The sequence below is a fragment of the Cricetulus griseus genome, chromosome 5, assembly GCF_003668045.3.
Source record: "Cricetulus griseus strain 17A/GY chromosome 5, alternate assembly CriGri-PICRH-1.0, whole genome shotgun sequence".
Lineage (NCBI taxonomy): Eukaryota > Metazoa > Chordata > Mammalia > Rodentia > Cricetidae > Cricetulus > Cricetulus griseus.
In genome coordinates, this window is record NC_048598.1 from 184,983,755 (window position 1) to 184,999,528 (window position 15,774).

General features: G+C 36.8%; 4 non-coding genes and 4 pseudogenes across 4 annotated transcripts; all 8 read right to left on the reverse strand.

Moving 5' to 3' along the window:
* Positions 1 to 1,166: 1,166 nt before the first annotated feature.
* Positions 1,167 to 1,238, reverse strand: LOC113831330. Its single transcript, XR_003485499.1, has one exon. It is a non-coding gene; the product is annotated as a small nucleolar RNA SNORD113/SNORD114 family (small nucleolar RNA).
* Positions 1,239 to 2,070: 832 nt separating this feature from the next.
* Positions 2,071 to 2,149, reverse strand: LOC113831354 (annotated as a pseudogene).
* Positions 2,150 to 4,451: 2,302 nt separating this feature from the next.
* On the reverse strand, positions 4,452 to 4,522 carry LOC113831325. The gene has a single exon (XR_003485484.1). It is a non-coding gene; the product is annotated as a small nucleolar RNA SNORD113/SNORD114 family (small nucleolar RNA).
* An 833-nt stretch (positions 4,523 to 5,355) lies between these two features.
* Positions 5,356 to 5,434, reverse strand: LOC113831362 (annotated as a pseudogene).
* A 2,309-nt stretch (positions 5,435 to 7,743) lies between these two features.
* On the reverse strand, positions 7,744 to 7,815 carry LOC113831318. Its single transcript, XR_003485462.1, has one exon. It is a non-coding gene; the product is annotated as a small nucleolar RNA SNORD113/SNORD114 family (small nucleolar RNA).
* Positions 7,816 to 8,648: 833 nt separating this feature from the next.
* Positions 8,649 to 8,727, reverse strand: LOC113831358 (annotated as a pseudogene).
* A 3,206-nt stretch (positions 8,728 to 11,933) lies between these two features.
* Positions 11,934 to 12,012, reverse strand: LOC113835761 (annotated as a pseudogene).
* Positions 12,013 to 14,318: 2,306 nt separating this feature from the next.
* Positions 14,319 to 14,389, reverse strand: LOC113831344. The gene has a single exon (XR_003485429.1). It is a non-coding gene; the product is annotated as a small nucleolar RNA SNORD113/SNORD114 family (small nucleolar RNA).
* Positions 14,390 to 15,774: the final 1,385 nt, after the last annotated feature.

Below are 15,774 nucleotides of genomic sequence, written 5' to 3' on the forward strand. Positions count from 1 at the left end.
CACAGAGCCATTAGAAAGCATAGGGATTCTTCATCCATGAAACTTCAAGTAACAGCCCAAAATTGTGTACTATTATACTGTGTCTCAAGAAATAAATCCAAATGCATTGCAAACCATGAATGGGTCACTTCATTTGCATTTTCTAGACAGTCATATGGGGCTGGATTAATTTCACAACAGAAGGTCCTCACTAGCCTCCATATCAGCTACAACATGCTTTTTCTATACTTATGATGTGGCCTTTACAGCTGAGACTCCACAAAAAAGAAAGAAATGAATGTCAAATAATAGAGATGATAGAAGAATAGAGAAATGATAGATAGATAGATAGATAGATAGATAGATAGATAGATAGATAGATAGATAGGTGCTATCATATATTCTTGGGTACGATTTAAGGCAAATGTTTAATGATTCATGTGTCATCTTAATTAATAATAAGATATTAATAAAGGGGTCCCAGGGTATTTTACATCTGTCATTAACTGGTATCTCATACTTCAGTAATTTGAATTCATCTAACAATAAGGAGAAGTGGTCAAAGTAACAGAAAAACATGAATTATACTTACATGGCCCCCTGTGCTCCTAAGACCCTAGGCTATCCATGGCCCTCATGATGCAGATGAAAGGGTAACTTCAGCTTGGGAACATCCACAAATGAAAAAAGAAAGTATTAGAAACACAATATTGTTCTATACAATGGCCCTTGTATTAATTTATTTTAATTTTATTCATCAAAGTATTTAAAACTATCATACATTCTACTTGAGACTACACAAAGGAGACCTGTTTCTAACCCTAACAAGAATGTTGTCCTGTTTTTCAAAAACTACACAGGATCCTCAGCTAAGGGATTGTAACGCTGAACAATAATTATTGTGGGATGGACTATAAAAACACACACAACACACACACACACAAGCACACTCACACTCATACACACACACATTCACACACACACAAACACACACACAGACAACACACACAATATCCTTGCATATTAATAGTTTTTATTATTTTGGAGAATGCTTGGCCTCTTTCTTTATTATATATATTTTATTTTAATTTTTCAATGGAATAAAAACACATGAACATAAATATTTTGATAACACACTATACTATATCTCACATCTGTATCACAGCCCACACTACATGTGTTTTGGTGTGAACCTCAGACTCCAAGACCTGTAGTCATGATCCCAAGATCATCCATCATCAGTGGTCATCACTGATCCAACACCACCTTTGCTTTTCTCTTTCTCTCTGTATTATTATTACCTAACTATCTGTGTCTCTTGTGATACTTACAGAAATATTCGTCACAAAATCCTAGCACAAACTCCTGAGATATTGAAGTAATCCAACAGATTTTGGGCCACCCTGACTCTCTGTCTCTTCTCTTAATTTTGGAAGCCCTCAGCACTGTGTTCATGGCCATGTTAAATTGAGGCCACAGTCACAGTTGTCCTAACTAGAGAGCATGCATGCCTTTACAAAGACAGGAATGTCTTATCAAGGCCACCAAAAGCAGGAAAGAACTTTGACACCACTTACATCAGTTCTCTGGATGCTCAAACATGGGGATAGGGCAACCATGGACCTCCCAGACAGGCAACAGTGTGTCACTCAGCATCCATGCAGGGAGGACAGAGCAGGGAAGATAATTAAAAGATTGATGTTTTCAAATCATTTCTACACTTTCCCTTTCACTGCCTGTTATTTAGGATTCAAATTGTTGATGGTGTCTTAAAGAAGCAAGGAAGAGGCTTAATCCATTAATTTTATATCATATGTGAACTTGGCTGAAGTTTATATACATATTATACCACTTATTTCTTAACTGACTCCCAGAGTTTCAGCATGTAGCAATGCCATTAGTGGTCATATATTTATTTTCTAAGTGATCAATGCCTGACTAAATGTATTTGCATTTAAATGTGTATTCATGTCATGTTACATTAATCCCTGAGGACATGCATGAAAGTGCCTGATTCTAATGTCCAGCATGTGCTCCACATGTCTAACTTTTGTCACCTGGCTAAGAGGGAGGTGTGAGGTGTGTGATGCTGTGAACCTCAGACAGGAAGTGATGTAGCCATCGTCAATGCATGACTTAGAAAGCCGCCAGCCTGGTCATCATTGGTCCATACTCCCTGTCTCTACTCTAGCAATATGTGCATGTTGGCTCTTTCACAAACAACTATAAATTGGTTGGTTTTCAGGATAAGTGAATCCTTTACTCAGAGACAATCTATGCTCTATAATAATATAGAGCATCATCCCATTGAGGAAAAGAAGACAATTTTGAATATTACTCACACAGCTTTGGGTCTTCTGTAAACACCAAGAGTAAGTGTAGAGTTTGAGGGTGGCCCAGTGTTTAAAGCAGACTGAAGCCATTGCTTCTGAGGGATGAGCACTGTGGATGATGAAAATTTATTGTCTTAACTTATGTAGCCTTTGTAAAACGTTTTCTGTACATATTTGTGATTTTGTGGAAATAGTTATATGTTTTGACTTAATAAAATTTAAATCTTTGTGTCTGGTTCATTTTAGGTTGCAAAATTTTAATTAAAATTTTTTGCTGTTTTGTTTTCATGACAGGGTTTCTCTGTGTAGCTTAAGAGTGTGTGCTGGCACATAGTTTGTAAATCAGACTGACCTCAAACTCACAGAGATGCTGGTGTCTCTGCAGCCTGAATGCTGGGATAAAGATGTGCACCACAAACTGTGTGGATACTTTTTAATGATTAAGTTTGAAAAACTTAAGGATATCAAACTTTATTTCCTTTAAATACTAAAGCAAAGACCCAAGATGAACTTTGAAGGCAGCAGCTATGAGCACAGATTTCAGGATCTAGGACTCAAGAGAGATAACCACACATTCCTTGGTTTGCCTGAGCATCACAGGTGTTTGTGTGTCTATCCTAAGGAGTAAAAAGCAGTTTTAAAAAACCAGAAATATTAAAAGAGTGGATAGATAGGGAGACTCAGTCTACACTCAGATGTTTATAGCCAGGGAAACTCAACAAAAATATATTGTGCCTAACTGTGTACTGGACTGTTGTAACCAAGCTCACTGAAAAGCCACTGAATCACATATTAACTTCCCTACAACTGAATATCAGACAATAAAATGAGAACCAGGACTGGTCCATGTGTCTGTCTAGCTACAAAATGCCTATTGATCAAGGGGCATCGAAATACACTGAATGAACCTAGGTAGAAGAAAATAGATCCTAAATCAGTCTCCCCAACTGTCTGTCAAACATAAGTATACATGTAGCCCTCTGCCTACATATAGGATACTTTATCCCCAAAACTTCAAGGAAAGCGTAAAAACTGTATTTTAAGGTATGTCTAAATATATGAACGCAAACACCAAGGAAAATGATAAATGGCTAAATTTATTTGTGTTTCCTAGAGAGTCATATGGGAACAGCTCAGCCATCTACCTGTTTCACAATAGGCCAACACGAGGCTCCACTTTGGATTCCTTAACTGAGATAGTAATGTGTTTTTTCTATATTTATGACACGGCCTCTACAGTCGTGATTCCACAGAAGAATGAAGATATTAATGTCTGATGATATCATTTAGACAATATATAGATAGATATACAGAGATGAAGATAGTTGATGGATAAATGAATGGATGCATAGGCAGACAGACAGACAGACTAGGCTGACATGGACATATAAAGTTAAGGTATCAACTATATTCTTATGTACATTTCACTGCAATTCCTTGATCATTCAGTATGTCATCAGATCATTTTATATTAAAGACATTAAGTGCATCAAGTTATTTTTCATCTGTCACTACCAGCTGGGTCATTACTGAAAAATTTGTAACTTATTTAACAATATGCAGTAGCAGTCAAAGTAACACAAGAACATGAACTATACTTACATGGCCCCCTGTGCTCCCAAGACCCTAGGCTAGCCGTGGACCTCATGATACAGACGGAAGGGTAACTTCATCTTGGGAATATCCACAGAGATGAAAAGAAAAAGGATTAAAACACAATCTTTTTCTGTACCATGGCCCTAGTGTTGTATCTATTTATTTTGGTCATCTAAGTATATAAAACTATAATATATTCTACTTGAGAAAATACACAGGAGAGCCAGTTGTAATCCTACCAAGAATGTTAGACACTGCTTTAAACAACCCAGAGCATCCTCAGCTTAGATATTCTAACTCTGCACATTTATGACTAGAAGGTTTCTGAGCATTGTATATACTGTTGATATTAACATTTAGTATTATTATGGAGAATGCTGGACACTTTCATTCATATGTAAATATATTTATGTATATGTATATATCTACATATATATATATATAAAAAGTACAATGAAAACTCATCAACATAAATATTATGACAAACACTCAATATAGAACACCTGACATCTGTATCACAATCCACACTACATGTGTTCCGGTGTGAACCTCAGACTCCCAGACCTGTATTCATGATCGCGGATCATACATCATCAGTGGTCATCATTGATCCAACACCACCTTTGCCTTCCTCTTTCTCTCGCTGTGTTATTATTACCTAACTATCTGTGTCTCTTGTTCTAGTTACATAACTATTGGTCACAAAATCCTGAGACATTGAGGTAATTCAACAGATTTTGTGCCACCATGATTCTCTGGGTCTTCTCTTCATTTCAGGGAACTCAGCACTGTGACATGGCCATGTTTAATTGAGCTCACAGTCACAATTGTCCTAACAGGAGCCTATGCATGCCTTTGCCAAGACAGGAGTGTCTTATCAAGGTCAACCAAAGCAGGACAAGAACTTTGACTCCACTTACATCAGTTCTCTGGATGCTCACACATGGGTATAGGGCAACCATGGACCTCCCAGCCAGGCAACAGTGTGTCACTCAGCATCCATGCGGGGAGGACAGAGCAGGGAAGATAATAAAAAGATTGATGTTTTCAAATCATTTCTATACTTTCCCTTTCACTGCCTGTTATTTAGGATTCAAATTGTTGATGGTGTCTTAAAGAAGGAAGGAGGTGACCCTCACTAGGGCTTTATTTATTAATTATATATCATATGTGTACTTGCATGACATTTATAAACATCTTTATGCCACTTATTTCTTAAATGACTTCCATATTTTATGCATGTTGCAATGCATTTGTGGTGCAATATTTAATTTCTAAGTGATCAATGCCTCAATAAGTGTTTTTGCATTAAAATGTATATTCATGTCATGTTACATTGATCCACTGAGGACATGCATGAAAGTGCCTGATTCTAATGTCCAGCATGTCCTCCACATGTCTAACTTTTGTCACCTGGCTTAGAGGGAGGTGTGAGATGTGTGATGCTGTGAACCTCAGACAGGAAGTGATGTAGTCATCGTCAATGCATGACTTAGATCGCCGCCAGCCTGGTCATCATTGGTCCATACTACCTGTCTCTACTCTAGCAATATGTGAATGTTGGATGTTTAACAAACAACTATAACTTTGTTTGTTTTTCAGGATAAGTGAATCCTTTACTCTGGGACAATCTATACTCTATAATAATATAGAGCATCATCCCATGGAGGAAAAGAAGATAACAATTTTGAATATTACTCACACAGCTTTGGGTCTTCTGTAAACACCAAGAGTAAGTGTAGAGTTTGAGGGTGGCCCAGTGTTTAAAGCAGACTGAAGCCATTGCTTCTGAGGGATGAGCACTGTGGATATGAAAATTTATTGTCTTAACTTATGTAGCCTTTGTAAAACGTTTTCTGTACATGTTTGAGAATCTGTGGTAACAGCTATATGTTTTCACTTAATAAAATTTAAATCTTTGTGTCTGGTTCTTTTTAGGTTGCAAAATTTTAATGAAAATTTTTTGCTTTGTTTTGTTTTCCTGACTGTGTTTCTCTGTGTAGCTTAGAAGTGTGTGCTAGCACACAGTTTGTTGATCAGACTGACCTCAAACTCACAGAGATCCTGGTGACTCTGTGTCCTGAATGCTGGGATAAAGATGTGCACCACAAAATCCCTGGATACTCTTTATGATTAAGTTTGAAAAACTTAAGGTTGTCAAACTTTATTTACTTTAAATACTAATGCAAAGAACCATGATGGACTATGAAGGCAGCAGCTATGAGCACAGATTTAGGATCTAGGACTCAAGAGAGATAACAACACATTCCTTTGTTTGCCTGAGCATCACAGGTGTTTGTGTGTCTATCCTAAGGAGTAAAAACCAGTTTAAAAAACAGAAATTTTAAAAGCGTGGATATAGGAAAACTAAGTCTACATGCAGATGTTTATAGCCAGGGAAACTCAACAAAAATTGATTGTGCCTAACCGTGTACTGGAGTGTTGTAGGCAAACTCACTGAAATGCCACTGAGTCACATATTAACGTCCATAGAACTGAACATCAGACAATAAAATGAGAACCAAGACTGCTCCATGTGTCTGTCATGCTACACACCACCTATACATCAGGGGATATCCATATACACTGAATGAACCTAGGTAGAAGAAAATAGATCCTAAATCAGTCTCCCCCCTGTCTGTCAAACATAAATATACATGGAGCCTTCTGCCTGCAATTAGGATACTTTATCCTCAAAACTTCAAGGAAAGCATAAAAACTGTATGTTAAGGTATGTCTAAATACATGAACGCAAACACCAAGGAAAATGATAAATGGCTAAATTTGTTTGTGTTTCCTAGAGAGTCATATGGGAGCAGATCAACCATCTACCTGTTTCACAATAGGCCAGCACTAGGCTCCACTTTGGATTCTTTAACTGAGATAACAATATGCTTTTTCTATATTTAGGACATGGCCACTACAGTTGTGATTCCACAGAAAAATGAAGATATTAATGTCTGATGATATCATTTAGACAATATATATATATCACTATAGGGAGATGAAAGATAGTTGATGGATAATTGAAAAGATAGATAGATAGATAGATAGATAGATAGATAGATAGATAGATAGATAGATAGATAGACAGACATAGGCTGATATGGACACATAGTGTTAAGGCATCAATTACATTCCTGTGTATGTTCTTTGATCAATCAGTATGTCATCAGATCATTTTAATCTTAAAGACATTAAGTGTATCAAGATTATTTTTCATCTGTCACTACCAGTTGGGTCATTACTGAAAAATTTGTAATTTATTTAACAATAAAGAGTGGCAGTCAAAGTAACACAAGAACATTAACTATACTTACATGGCCCCCCGGGCACCCAAGACCCTGGGCTAGCCGTGGACCTCATGATACAGACGAAAGGGTAACTTCATCTTGGGAATATCCACAGAGATGAAAAGAAGAAAGGATTAAAACACAATCTTCTTCTGTACCATGACCCTGGTGTTGCATCTATTTTATTTTACTCATCTAAGTATAAAAAACTATAATATATTCTTCGTGAGAAAATACACCGGAGACCCAGTTGTAATCCCACCAAGAACGTTAGACACTGCTTTAAACAAAACAGAGCATCCTCAGCTTAGGTATTCTAACTATGCACATTTATTACTAGAAGGTTTCTGAGCATTATATATGTACTGTTAATATTGACATTTAGTATTACTATGGACAATGGAGGACATACATTCATATGTACATGTATATATGTACATATATATAGTACAATGAAAATTCATCAACATAAATTTTATGACACACACTCATTATACTACATCTGACATCTGTGTCACAACGCACACTACATATGTTCTCCTGTGAACCTCAGACTCCCAGACCTGTAGTCATGATCCCCGGATCATATATCATCAGTGGTCATCATTGATCCAACATCAGCTTTGCCTTTCGCTTTCTCTCACTGTGTTATTTTTACCTAACTATCTGTGTCTCCTGTGATAGTTACATAACTATTGCTCACAAAATCCTGATATTGAGATATTGAGGTAACTCAATCGTTTGTGCCACCCTCACTATCTGTGTCTTCTCTTAATTTCAGAGCCCTCAGCACTGTGACATGGACATGTTTAATTGAGCTCACAGTCACAGATGTCCTAGCAGGAACCTATGCATGCCTTTACCAAGACAGCAGAGTTTTATCAAGCCCACCCAAAGAGCTCTGACTCCACTTACATCAGTTTTGTGGATCCTCACACATGGGGATAAAGCAACCATGGACTCCCAGCCAGGCAACAGTGTGTCACTCAGCATCCAAGCAGGGAGGACAGAGCAGGGAAGATAATAAGAAGATTGATGTTTTCAAATCATTTCTATACTTTCCCGTACACTAAATATTATTTAGGATTCAAATTGTTGATGGTGTCTTAAAGAAACAAGTAAGGAGTCGACCCTCTCTGGGGCCTAATTCAGTATTTATATATTATTTGTGAAATTGGATGACATTTATACACATCTATATGCCAATTATTTCTTAACTGTCTTACAGAATTTATGCAAGTAGCAATGACTTTTTTGATGCAATATTTAATTTGTAAGTGATCAAAGCCTCACTAAATGTATTTTTTAATTATATGTATATTTATGTCATGTTTCATTGATCCACTGAGGACATGCATGAAAGTGCCTGATTCTAATGTCCAGCATGTCCTCCACATGTCTAACTTTTGTCACCTGGCTAAGAGGGAGGTGTGAGGTGTGTGATGCTGTGAACCTCAGACAGGAAGTGATGTAGCCATCGTCAATGCATGACTTAGATCGCCGCCAGCCTAGTCATCATTGGTCCATACTACCTGTCTCTACTCTAGCAATATGTGCATGTTGGATGTTTAACAAACAACTATAACTTTGTTTGTTTTTCAGGATAAATGAATCCTTTACTCAGGGACAATCTATACTCTATAATAATATAGAGCATCATCCCATGGAGGAAAAGAATACAACAATTCAGAATATTACTCACACAGCTTTGGGTCTTCTGTAAACACCAAGAGTAAGTGTAGAGTTTGAGCTTGACCCAGTGTTTAAAGCAGACTGAAGCCATTGCTTCTGAGGGATGAACACTGTGGATGATGAAAATTTATTGACTTAACTTATGTAGCCTTTGTAAAAAATTTTATGTATATGTTTGCGAATCTGTGGTAACAGCTATAAGTATTCACTTAATAAAATTTAAATCTTTGCGTCTGGTCCATTTTAGGTTGCAAAATTTTAATGAAAATGTTTTGCTTTGTTTTGTTTTCATGACAGGGCTTCTCTGTGTAGCTAACGAGTGTGTGCTAGCACATAGTTTGTAGATCAGACTGACCTCAAACTCACAGAGATCCTGGTATCTCTGTGTCCAGAATGCTGGGATAAAGATGTGCACCACAAACATCCTGGATACTTTTTATGATTAAGTTTGAAAAACTTAAGGATATCAAACTGTATTTCCTTTAAACACTAAAGCAAAGACCCATGGTGAAATGTGAAGGCAGCAGCTATGAGCACAGATTTCCGGATCTAAAACTCAAGAGAGATAACCACACATTCCTTGGTTTGCCTGAGCATCACAGGTGTATGTGTGTCTATCATAAGGAGTAAAAAACAGTTTAAAAAAAACAAGAAATATTAAAAGAGTGGATAGATAGGAAGACTCAGTCTACACTCAGATGTTTATAGCCAGGTAAACTTAACAATAATTGATTGGGCCTAACCGTGTACTGGAGTGTTGTAAGCAAGCTCACTGAAAAGCCACTGAGTCACATATTAATTTCCCTACAACTGAACATGAGGCAACAAAATGAGAACCAAGACTGGTCCATGTGTCTGTCTAGCTACACACCACCTATTCATCAGGGGACATCTAAATACACTGAGTGAACCTAAGTAGAAGAAAATAGATCCTAAATCAGTCTCCCCAACTGTTTGTCAAACATAAATACACATGGAGCCCTCTGCCTGCATATAGGATACTTTAACCACAAAACTTCAAGGAAAGTGTAAAAACTGTATGTTAAGGTATGTCTAAATACATGAACACAAACACCAAGGAAAATGATAAATGGCTAAATTTATTTGTGTTTCCTAGTGAGTCATATGGGAGCAGATCAACATCTACCTGTTTCACAATAGGCCAGCACTAGGCTCTACTTTGGATTCCTTAACTGAGATAACAATATGCTTTTTCTATAGTTATGACACGGCCACTACAGTTGTGATTCCACCGAAAAATGATGATATTAGTGTCAGATGATATCATTTACATAATAGATAGATGAAGATATTTGATGGATAAGTGAATGGATAGATAGATAGCTACACGTAGGCTGATGTGGACATATAAAATTAATATCAGTTATATTCCTTTTATGTTTCACACAATTCCTTTGTTTCAGTATGTCATCAGATACTTTTTATCTTAGAGACATTAAGTGTTCCAAGGATATGTTTCATCTGTCACTACCAGCTGTGTCATTACTGAAAATATTGTTATTCGTTTAACAATAAGGAATAGCAGTAAAAGTAACCAAGAACATGGACTATACTTACATGACCCCCCATGCTCCCAAGACCCTAGGCTAGCCGTGGACCTCATGATACAGACGGAAGGGTAACTTCAGCTTTGGAATATCCACAGAGATGAAAAGAAGAAAGGATTAAAACACAATCTTCTTCTGTACCATGGCCCTAGTTTTGTATCTATTTATTTTAGTTATCTAATATATAAAACTATAATATATTCTTCTTGAGAAAATACACAGGAGAACCAGTTGTAATCCTAACAAGAATTTTGGACACTGCTTTAAACAACAGAGAGCATCCTCAGCTTAGGTATTCTAACTCTGCACATATATTACTAGAAGGTTTCTGAGAAATAAATATATACTGTTACTATTAATATTTAGTATTATTATGGAGAATGCTGGACACTCTTTCATTCATATGTATATATATATACATATTTGTATATGTGTATGTATATGTACACATGCAAATATATATACAGTACAATGAAATTTCATGCACAAAAATACTATGACAAACACTCAATATATAACACCTGACATCTGTGTCATAACCCACACTACATGTGTTCTCCTATGAGCCTCAGACTCCCAGACCTGTAGACATGACCCGGTTCATACATCATCTGTGGTCTTCATTGATCCAACACTACCTTTGCCTTCCTCTTTCTCTTTCTCAGTGTTATTATTACAGAATTATCTGTGTCTCTTGTGATAGTTACATAACTATTGGTCACCAAATACTTATACTGAGATATTGAGGTAATTCAACAGTTTGTGCCACCATGACTCTCTGTCTCTTCTCTTAATTTCAGAGCCCTCAGCACTGTCTCATGGCCATGTTTAATTGAGCTCACAGTAACAGTTTTCCTAACAGGAGCCTATGCATGCTTTCATCAAGACAGGAGTGTCTTACCAAAGCCACCCAAAGCAAGACAAGAACTGTGACTCCACTTACATCAGTTCTCTGGATCCTCACACATGGGTATAGGGTAACCATGGACCTCCCAGCTAGGCAACAGTGTGTCACTCAGCATCCATGAAGGAAGGACAGAGCAGGGAAGATAAGAAAAAGATTGATGTTTCTCAAGTCATTTCTACATTTTCCTTTCACTACTTGTTACTTAGGATTCAATTTTTGATGGTGTCTTAAAAAGCAAGTAAGGTGTTGACCCTCTCTGGGGCTTAATCCATTATTTATATATCATATGTGAACTTGCATAATGTTTATATACATCTTTATGCCAATTATTTCTTAACTGACTTCCATATTTTATGCATGTTGCGATGCATTTGTGGTGCAATATTTAATTTCTAACTGATCAATGCCTCAATAAATATATTTGCATTTATATGTATATTTATACCATGTTTCATTAATGCACTGAGGACATGCATGAAAGTGCCTGATTCTAATGTCCAGCATGTCCTCCACATGTCTAACTTTTGTCACCTGGCTAAGAGGGAGGTGTGAGGTGTGTGATGCTGTGAACCTCAGACAGGAAGTGATGTAGTCATCGTCAATGCATGACTTAGATCGCCGCCAGCCTGGTCATCATTGGTCCATACTACCTGTCTCTACTCTACCAATATGTGCATGTTGGATGTTTAACAAACAACTATAACTTTGTTTGTTTTTCAGGATAAGAGAATCCTTTACTCAGGGACAATCTATACTCTATAATAATATAGAGCATCATCCCATGGAGGAATAGAAGATAATTTTGAATATTACTCACACAGCTTTGAGTCTTCTGTAAACACCAAGAGTAAGTGTAGAGTTTGAGGGTGGCCCAGTGTTTAAAGCAGACTGAAGCCATTGCTTCTGAGGGATGAGCACTGTGGATGATGAAAATTTATTGACTTAACTTATGTAGCCTTTGTAAAACTTTTTCTGTAGATATTTGTGAATCTGTGGTAATAGCCATAAGTATTCACTTATGTTTTCACTTAATAAAATTTAAACTTTTGCATCTGGTCCATTTTAGGTTGCAAAATTTTAATGAAAATGTTTTGCTTTGTTTGTTTTCATGACAGGGCTTCTCTGTGTAGCTTACGAGTGTGTGCTAGCACATAGTTTGTAGATCAGACTGACCTCAAACTCACAGAGATCCTGGTATCTCTGTGTCCAGAATGCTGGGATAAAGATGTGCACCACAAACATCCTGGATACTTTTTATGATTAAGTTTGAAAAACTTAAGGATATCAAACTGTATTTCCTTTAAACACTAAAGCAAAGACCCATGGTGAAATGTGAAGGCAGCAGCTATGAGCACAGATTTCCGGATCTAAAACTCAAGAGAGATAACCACACATTCCTTGGTTTGCCTGAGCATCACAGGTGTATGTGTGTCTATCATAAGGAGTAAAAAACAGTTTAAAAAAACAAGAAATATTAAAAGAGTGGATAGATAGGAAGACTCAGTCTACATTCAGATGTTTATAGCCAGGTAAACTTAACAATAATTGATTGGGCCTAACCGTGTACTGGAGTGTTGTAAGCAAGCTCACTGAGAAGCCACTGAGTCACATATTAATTTCCCTACAACTGAACATGAGGCAACAAAATGAGAACCAAGACTGGTCCATGTGTCTGTCTAGCTACACACCACCTATTCATCTGGGGACATCTAAATACACTGAGTGAACCTAAGTAGAAGAAAATAGATCCTAAATCAATCTCCCCAACTGTTTGTCAAACATAAATACACATGGAGCCCTCTGCCTGCATATAGGATACTTTAACCACAAAACTTCAAGGAAAGTGTAAAAACTGTATGTTAAGGTATGTCTAAATACATGAACACAAACACCAAGGAAAATGATAAATGGCTAAATTAATTTTGTTTCCTAGTGAGTCATATGGGAGCAGATCAACCATCTACGTGTTTCACAATAGGCCAGCACTAGGCTCTACTTTGGATTCCTTAACTGAGATATCAATATGCTTTTTCTATATTTATGGCATGGCCACTACAGTTGTGATTCCACAGAAAAATGATGATATTAATGTCAGATGATTTCATTTACATAATAGATAGATGAAAGATAGTTGATGGATAAGTGAATGGATAGATAGATAGATACACATAGGCTGATATGGACATATAAAATTAAGGTATCAATTATATTCCTTTTATGTTTCACTGCAATTCCTAGATCATTCAGTATGTCATCAGGTAATTTTTATCTTAGAGACATTAAGTGTGCCAAGGATATTTTTCATCTGTCACTACCAGCTGGGTCATTACTGAAAAAAATTGTTATTCATTTAACAATAAGGAGTAGCAGTAAAAGTAACCAAGAACATGGACTATACTTACATGGCGCCCCGTGCTCCCAAGACCCTAGGCTAGCCGAGGACCTCATGATACACACGTAAGGGTAACTTCAGCTTTGGAATATCCACAGAGATGAAAAGAAGAAAGGATTAAAACACAATCTTCTTCTGTACCATGGCCCTAGTGTTGTATCTATTTATTTTAGTCATCTAAGTATTTAACCTATAATATATTCTTCATGAGAAAATACACAGGAGAATCAGTTGTAATCCTAACAAGAATTTTGGACACTGCTTTAAACAACAGAGAGCATCCTCAGCTTAGGTATTCTAACTCTGCACATATATTACTAGAAGGTTTCTGAGAAATAAATACATACTGTTACTATTAACATTTAGTATTATTATGGAGAATGCTGGACACTCTTTCATTCATATGTATATATATGATGTATACTTATATGTATATGTATATGTACACACGTAATATATATACAATAAAATGAGATCTCCTGCACATAAATATTGTGACACACACTCAATATATAACACCTACATCTGTGTCACAACCCACACTACATATGTTCTCCTGTGAGCCTCAGACTCCCAGACCCATAGTCATGATCCCGGATCAGACATCATCAGTGGTCATCATTGATCCAACACCACCTTTGCCTTCCTCTTTCTCTTTCTCTGTGTTATTATTACCTAAATATCTGTGTCTCTTGTGATAGTTACATAACTATTGGTCACCAAATCCTTATACTGAGATATTGAGGTAATTCAACAGTTTGTGCCACCATGACTCTCTGTCTCTTCTCTTAATTTCAGAGCCCTCAGCACTGTCTCATGGCCATGTTTAATTGAGCTCACAGTAACAGTTTTCCTAACAGGAGCCTATGCATGCTTTCATCAAGACAGGAGTGTCTTACCAAGGCAACCAAAGCAAGACAAGAACTGTGACTCCACTTACATCAGTTCTCTGGATCCTCACACATGGGGATAGGGCAACCATGGACCTCCCAGCTAGGCAACAGTGTGTCACTCAGCATCCATGAAGGAAGGACAGAGCAGGGAAGGTAAGAAAATGATTGATGTTTCTCAAGTCATTTCTACATTTTCCTTTCACTACTTGTTACTTAGGATTCAATTGTTGATGGTGTCTTAAAAAAGCAAGTAAGGTGTTGACCCTCTCTGGGGCTTAATCCATTATTTATATATCATATGTGAACTTGCATAATGTTTCTATACATCTTTATGCCAATTATTTCTTAACTGATTTCCATATTTTATGCATGTTGTGATGCATTTGTGGTGCAATATTTAATTTCTAACTGATCAATGCCTCAATAAATGTATTTGCATTTATATGTATATTTATACCATGTTTCATTAATGCACTGAGGACATGCATGAAAGTGCCTGATTCTAATGTCCAGCATGTCCTCCACATGTCTAACTTTTGTCACCTGGCTAAGAGGGAGGTGTGAGGTGTGTGATGCTGTGAACCTCAGACAGGAAGTGATGTAGTCATCGTCAATGCATGACTTAGATCGCCGCCGAGCCTGGTCATCATTGGTCCATACTACCTGTCTCTACTCTAGCAATATGTGCATGTTGGATGTTTAACAAACAACTATAACTTTGTTTGTTTTTCAGGATAAGTGAATCCTTTACTCAGGGACAATCTATACTCTATAATAATATAGAGTATCATCCCATGGAGGAATAGAAGACAATTTTGAATATTACTCACACAGCTTTGAGTCTTCTGTAAACACCAAGAGTAAGTGTAGAGTTTGAGGGTGGCCCAGTGTTTAAAGCAGACTGAAGCCATTGCTTCTGAGGGATGAGCACTGTGGATGATGAAAATTTATTGACTTAACTTATGTAGCCTTTGTAAAAATTTTTATGTACATGTTTGGGAATCAGTGGTAATAGCTCTATGTTTTCACTTAATAAAATTTAAATCTTTCTCTCTGGTCCATTTTAGGTTGCAAAATTTTAATTAAAATGTTTTGCTTTGTTTTGTTTTCATGACAGGGTT